The sequence below is a fragment of the Vulpes lagopus genome, chromosome 2 (genome assembly GCF_018345385.1).
Source record: "Vulpes lagopus strain Blue_001 chromosome 2, ASM1834538v1, whole genome shotgun sequence".
Taxonomy (NCBI): domain Eukaryota; kingdom Metazoa; phylum Chordata; class Mammalia; order Carnivora; family Canidae; genus Vulpes; species Vulpes lagopus.
Window position 1 is genome coordinate 3,495,235 of NC_054825.1, and position 7,327 is coordinate 3,502,561.

Below are 7,327 nucleotides of genomic sequence, written 5' to 3' on the forward strand. Positions count from 1 at the left end.
TTGATGACCACACACCCTGGAGACGAAAGGACCAGATGCAGAAAATCTCTATTGTATTAAAAGTTTAGTAGCATTTTTATGGTGGAATGACATTGGCTATCTATGACACCTTTACTCTGACATGGCTATATGTATGACTGTGTCTTTTCTTTTTTTTAAAGATTTTATTTACTTATTCATGAGAGACACACAGAGAGAGGCAGAGACACAGGCAGAGGGAGAAGCAGGCTCCATGCAGAGAGCCTGATGTGGGACTCGATCCCAGGACCCTGGGATCATGACCTGAGCCGAAGACAGACACTCCACTACTGAGCCCCCCAGGTGCCCCATCTTTTTGTTTTTAAGTAAAAAAACGAGTTTTCAAATTTTCTATGCCCCTTCCCCACATTTGGATTATTTATCTAACGCAGTTACTGTCTCAGTAATCTACTCAATTCTTGCATTATATGATTCAATGGAGGGGCGGTGATATTCGGGGACAGAATTCACAATTGGAAGATGGCACAGTGCAGTCATTTCGTGGGCATGTACTACGAGGTGTGATGTCACATCTACAGCATCAGGGAAGGCCTCCATTCTTGGAGTGAAAAATCCGCAGCGAGGCAGCCCCGTGGACGGCACCCTGGGTAGGCCTCCCTCCTAGGCCTGTGGTGGTGCGGGCCGGGGTGGAAACGAGCTCCTGAATTGAAACACATCTTTTTAGTAGGTCATTCTTGAGAAAGACTGTGAGAACAGCACCGCCACCTTTATTTCCTATTTTCCAGCTACCTACACAGGAGCAGGACGGTGGTGTCTGTAGAGAGGGAGAGGCTCGATCGCCTGTCCTTTTTTTACATTCTTTTTTGAATGAGGTATCACTTTTTGAGTTCCTGACTCAGTAGGTGTCCAGAGAACGTGGGGAGTAGAAGGAACTTGCACGGCTGGGCGTAGGCGATGACTGGTTTCTTCAGCACGAAGCTTGCCTTAGCCTTCTTACCCTCCAGAGACTTTAAGGCTGGGAGAAGTAGAAAATCTCACCATTAATATCATTCAGTGGCTCCAAAGTTAGCTTCATGAATGTGTTTCTACCTGGAGGGGGTGTCATTGCCCCTCAACCCCCATCTTGCTTCCATTGCTTTCTTCCTTCCCTCGTTCTATTCTTTCCACATCCATCTGTGCCAGACGCCGTGCCAGGTGCTGAGGATAAAAATAAAAGCCAGGCTCTGCCTCACCGGAGGCTCCCCCAGGGCAGACACGCAGACATGTATCTGCACTCAACAGCACTGCAGTATCTAGAACTTGTAAGAAGGCTGTTTAGGTGCAAACGTTATGTAAAAGGATCCACTTTGAGTATGGCTGGGTCTGGGAAGTCTTCACAGAAAAGCAGAAACTGAAGAGGGTTTTGAAGGATGAAGAGGAGTTCGCCGGGCTGACGAGAGGGGCGTTAGCATTCCCAACAGTGGGCCTGGAATAGCTTGCTTCACCGTGGGGCCTCTGTAGCTAGGGAATGCACAGTGGTCGGTAGCAGGAGAGCAGAGAGACACAGGCTTGGAGGGCAAAGCAGAGCTCTGCTGAGCAGGCCCTTCCGTGCCAGGTCAACCTTTTGGAAGGTTTCCTTGAGAGCAGCAATAGGGAGCCGCGCACGGCAGGGCTGTCGGCGGGATAGTGCTCTGCTCAGATTTGCATTTTAGAGAGCTTCCCCCTGGCAGTAGTTTGGTTGTCCTTGCTTTATGTCTCGTTGGGTCACTCTCCTGGGATCCCGAATGGTGGAGCCCACGCTGCACACTGTCAGCTCTGCGAGCGGGCAGCTGTGACAACATCTGCACTGAGCATGAGGACGGCATTTGGCGCCGGGGAAGAACTGGGAGCAGGGATTGAAATGAAACCAATAATGGGTTTTTTAAACATTTGTTTTATTCTCGCTCTAAATGCGCGCCCTCTCGTAACCCCGTGGATGGAATTCTATTGTGTCCAAGTCCACGGACATCGGGGAGTGGGTTTTGGTAAAGAATGTGTCAAGCAGAAGTAGAGGAAACTCTTCAAAGCTGCCCTTTGCAGGCCTGCCAGGCAGGTGGGGTGTCCGTGGGTCTGACTGCTCCGAGGTGTATTTTTGGAGCTGTTCTTGATGGGAGGGGAAAGAGTTTGACTTTTAAGCACAGAGCGCTGCACGCAGGGAGATGCCCCTTGCATTGTGTTTAGAACGTTTTCTTAATCAAAACGCTACGCCAAGAACCCTTTCCGGCGAAGTGGAACTCGGGTGCCAGCACGATCCTGCTTATAAATAGCCCAGACCTGCTCGGCGAGGAACAAAAATACCGAGCCCTCACTCCTGCAGCCAGCGGGAGCTTTGAAGGATGCTGTCAACCCATCCAACTTACACCCTTTCCCTGGTCATTGTAGGCAGAAACAATGCCATCTTCCCGAAAGGAAATCGGCAATAAAAACTCCTGCAGGACTTCCTATTCAGAGTTTTTCCCATTTGGACCCGAAACGGGCGGCCCCCGCCCCTCCCAGCGCCAAGCCCACCACCACCGAGACGCTCCCACCACGTTCACAGGCTTCAGGAGAGTAAGTATCTGGATTTTCCCGAGTGGAGCACGGCGAGTGCTTTTACAGTTCCACAAAGCTCCTTTTTTTTTTTTTTCCTTTTCCTCCCCCAAATTGCCTTTCTGTTTCACATATCTTACGAAGCTTCTGACAGAATGTGTAAGACCTCAGATGATAAAATGGCAAATGTTTTTATAAAGTGCCCTATTGGCTTAAGAAATCTTTTTGTGATTGCATTTTTTAAATTAATAGGTGGATATGTTTTTCTTTCCCTCCTTCTCTCTTTTTAAACAAATGTTATGCTTTATAGCAGCACGATCTTGCTGCTTTACAGTATCGATAAACGCAGGTACACCTGCACTATAAAATCCACTTTACATGAAGCAGGCCATTCCTGTTTTATAGCCCATTTTTCACCCATTGTTCTCAAGTCATGTCATAGGTGTGCTGTAATGGGCTGGGGAGGTGGACGCCTCGAAGATCAGTTTAACAAAATGGTCTAATTTTGCCAACTTTAGTGCCAAAATCTGGATTGAAAAACGCAGGACTAATATCCCAGTAGACGCACAATATGATGTCACTTCCCTGAAAATGGCCAAGATAAACATCTATTTCCAGATCACTTGCACTTACAACATGAATTCTACCTCTTTTTCAATCCCCAAATTACGGTTCCTGTTTTCTAACAATTTTAATGTTAACCTGGTTGACATTTGAACTTTCCTGACTTTTTCTCAGACTCGAAGATTTTATTACACCGCTGGTGGAGGAGGCAAAATTCCATTCCAAATATAATGATACTTTTGGAGTCTGAAAACCTGCGAACTTTTAAAAATGAGGCGAAGCAGATTGAATAGTCCTTCTGACGGAAGCGTAGACGCAGATGTGCAATTGAGAACTCCAGGACTTGGCCCGACAGAGCTTTTTAACATGATGCTAGTTGATTGGATGCTCCTTTGCCACTGAGGGAAGCTTCATATTTTGTTTTTCTTTCTCTGTAAGTGGGCAAGTAGGGTAAGTCTGTATGAACCCGTGTAATTACTGCAAGAAATTCTTTCCTTGCTAAGCGCCGTGTCTAGAGAGTGTGTGTCGCACTGGGCAGGGCTCTCTGGGTTTATGAATATATGTTGCCCACAGACAGAGATGCTGAACATCTAGGGTATGTCAGGCTCTTTATGTGCATTCTCTCTAGTTCACTCGGACCTCAGGCAGACTCGATCCTGTGGGTACCCATTTCATAGACCGGCAAACTGAGGTTTATCCATGGTAAATGACACAGCCCTCTGCTGCTGCTGCTGCTGCTACGTTCCTCCGAGAGCTCATCCTCTGTGCCAGACAGTGAGCTGAACACTGTGTATGATCTCCTAGCATGCCTGCGAGGTGGGGACTGTTACTGCCCCATCACGCAGATGCGCTAAGCTTGGGAGTCTTTAAGTTACTCGGCTTAAGTTCCTTTACAGCAAGGGCTGGCATTAAAGTTCATGGCGAGGCTCCAGAGCCTGCTCTGGGATACGCTCCCTCGTTGCCAGACTGGGGCGTGGCTGTTCTCCCGAGCGCGCTCCGTGGACGGACACGATGCGAAGATGCTCAGGAGCACATTCACTCGTGGAAAGACGACGTGTGTCCCAGGGTTGAAGCAAATGGGAACAACACGGACTACTCAAAACTCAGAGAAACAACGAAGTTGGGGGAGGCCTGGAGAGGTTGGGGGCGGTGGGTCTTGAGCTGGCCCCCACAGCACAGGTGGGGTTTTCATGGGCAGGAACGGCCAACTTAGGACTTTGTCTGCTCTTCGCAATTTGCGATTCCCCTTTCTGGTCTCATTTCCTTCTTGCCCACTCTGCTCTGGCCGGACTGGCCCCCTCACTTGCACGTCTGCTCCGTCGGTGGCCAGCGGCTTGGTAGGTGTGCCCTGGCCATCTTGAAAGGTGACTGCTCTCTACTACTGCTACTGCTACCACACTGACACGTATTCTAGGGCCATACTTTTTAAAAAAAAAATTAAAGATTTTATTTATTTATTCATGAGAGAGACACACAGAGAGAGGCAGAGACACAGGAGGAGGGAGAAGCAGGCTCCCTGCGGGGAGCCCCACTCAGGACTTAATTCCAGGACTCCAGGATCATGCCCTGGGCTGAAGGCAGACACTCAACCGCTGAGCCACCCAGGTGTCCCATTCTAGGGCCATACTCGATCCTCTCCCTGCTTCCTTCCTTCACTTCATTTCTACCTATTATCTGTCTCTCTCTCTCTCTTATCTCTCTCTCTCTCTCTCTCTCTCTCTCTCTATCAATCTTCTATCTATTTAAATACACACACGTATGAACACATGCAACATAAAGTACGATACACATATAAAATGCATACAGTATAAATAAAATATTTCTGGTTGACTTTAGCTCACACATCTCCTAAGCAAAAATGCCAGCCCCACGAGTGCAGGTGCCCTACGCTCTTATCTCCCTGGACTTGCACATTGCATGACAACAGTGTGTGGTCCCGGGGGCAGGAGGTTTCATTAGGTTTCATAGGACTGTGTCCACGTGGCTTACTGGGTAAGAGCTAGACACATTAGCTGTTATATTTCAACAATATATTTACTTTTGTTTTTCATAATGTAGGTTCATGGGTGTTTGTTTTGGGGGATCGTAGTATTTTTTTTTTTAAGAATTCCATAATGTTTCACTCTTCCTGTGTTACAGAGACTGTAATTCCCATGCTGGTTTAATTTTTCCTTTATGACAAGTTTGGGAATGGATCCAACGCTTAATCCAACGCTCTATGCTTAGGGTCGAGGGTTGCATATTATACCTTTTACGGATCTTGGGTAAGTGGCTTAGGATCTCATTTGTCCCATCTCTTTGAACAGGGTAACGACATCTTTCTTTTCAGGAGTTGCTGTGAAGAATAGTGACCTGGATGGATGCCCGACACGGTCTTGCGTGCTGTATGGATGCCACCACCCTGTACCTGTCCTGTGAGCCCTGACCCTGGCTTGATATCTGTACCTGCTCTGCAAGTTGGCTCATGGGAAGAGACCAAGTGTGGGAGAAGAATGATATGTGTATGGAAAAGGCGGCCAGAACTTCCACCCGAGAACTGTAGCATGCTCCTTTACCTGGGGAAAAGTCACGTGGAGTCCACGCAGCCCCCTGCTCCCCTCAGCTGGATCTGCTCCCCCTCCCCTAGGCTCCATCTGGCCCATTTGTAATGAGAATGCATGGGGTGTAGCCTGTTCTTGGGGCTTAGCCTCACTCGAAGACCATGAGCTCCTGGAGAAGAATAACCACGTCCACTATGTCTTTGGTCTTCCCTTTGCGTGTAGGAAATATGAACAAAATTAAACGAATAGCTGTTTACATTTGGGAGACAGGTCAGAGTTGAGGCTTACAAGCTCCAGGGCGAAGCTCCTCATCTCCAACCTGTGATCTTGGGAAAGTCGTTTCCCGTCCTTGCCTCTGTGGTTCCTCCCTGAACCGGACACATTGGCGGGGTGACCTTGCAGGTATTTTCTAGTATTTTCTAAGCGCGCATGCTACCTGACGCCCGTGGGGTAGACGGCAGCCAAACGAGCGATGCAGAAGCACCCGGGGAACGCGCTCCCATTTCACGGTGCACTTTAATTAGCTGTGTGTGCATGCGTGTGCGCGTGTGTAAAGAACATGCATGACGACGGTGGCTGTGACAACACCGTCACAGAGTGGGGAGTCTACCTTTTTCTCTTTTTTTGGCGGGGGGAGTCTACTTTTGAGAAACTTAGGCAAGATGCTTCCCATCACACTACCTGTCCTACCGCGAATCCTGGCGAGCATCTGCACACCGACAGGGCTTTGCTTGCCCGTCCATCAGTCCGCGTCCCCACCTGGCTCCCCTCTCCACTCCCAGCCAGCCCGGCCGTGGAGGGAGGGAGCGCGGGAGGCTGCATCTGAGGCTGTCCGTTACCAGTAGTCTGTTTAGAAGGTGGATTGCTAATTGTTTGATTTTTCTGCCAACAGGATTCCCTGCAAATTAGAATTGTAATCTCTGTGGGTATTTCTTGAATTAAAGGAAAATATATAATAAAATAAATAAATATTAGTTGTTTGGTTGTATAAGCTTTTGAGACCTGCAAGGCTCCTCATCAATTATTAAATATGGCCAAAGATGACATTCCTAACTAGTGTCTGTGCCTTTAAAGCAAAGACACTGGCAGAGACAGCTCGGAGGCAGAGATTTCCGTGTTCTTACGCTTTAACTCCGAAAGTCTTTGCCTAGAAGCTTTGATTTCTCCATTATATAGATTCTTTAAAAATATTTAGCATGTTTGTCAGACATATATATGATTTTAAACACGTAGTCTTATGTGGTTGGCACGCAACGCCACATATTTGTGTGTGTTCACACATACGGGCACATGCACTTTTTTTTTTTTAATTTTTAAACTGGAGTTAAGGCATTATTTAGTTTTCACACTTCTGGGGCTAATTCAATCAAGGCTGCTTTTAGGCATCAATACGGACGCGTTAGGGGCAGCAATAGCAACACAGCGGACCGGACCCACTTCATAATTTGGTGACAGGAGGGAAAAAAAAAAAAGGCAAAATGGCAAAATATTGCTCTGGTCCAAATTCCGAAAGGCCAGGTTCACCGCACAGTTCTGGTTAGGAGATAAAATATGAGAGGGCAGCTTACATATTGCAGTGATTAAATATTTACTGTTCAAAGAAGATTCACAGAACTTTTTAAAATTAATGGCTTCGAGTCTTTGTTTGGATAGTATCACAAGTATTGAACCATTTATTGAACTGTTTGCTGAGCTAT

General features: G+C 47.5%; 1 long non-coding RNA gene across 2 annotated transcripts in view; it reads left to right on the forward strand.

Annotated features, from left to right (window-relative positions):
• LOC121484908 overlaps positions 1-6,574 on the forward strand; it is an 18,649-nt gene extending 12,075 nt beyond the window's left edge. The window contains exons 2-4 of one of the 2 annotated variants that reach the window (XR_005986153.1): positions 2,380-2,547; positions 3,265-3,540; positions 5,420-6,574. This is a non-coding gene — a long non-coding RNA (uncharacterized LOC121484908). The remainder of the gene's footprint in view (positions 1-2,379; positions 2,548-3,264; positions 3,541-5,419) is intronic. The other variant, XR_005986152.1, reaches the window with a different exon arrangement.
• The last annotated feature ends 753 nt before the right edge of the window (positions 6,575-7,327 follow it).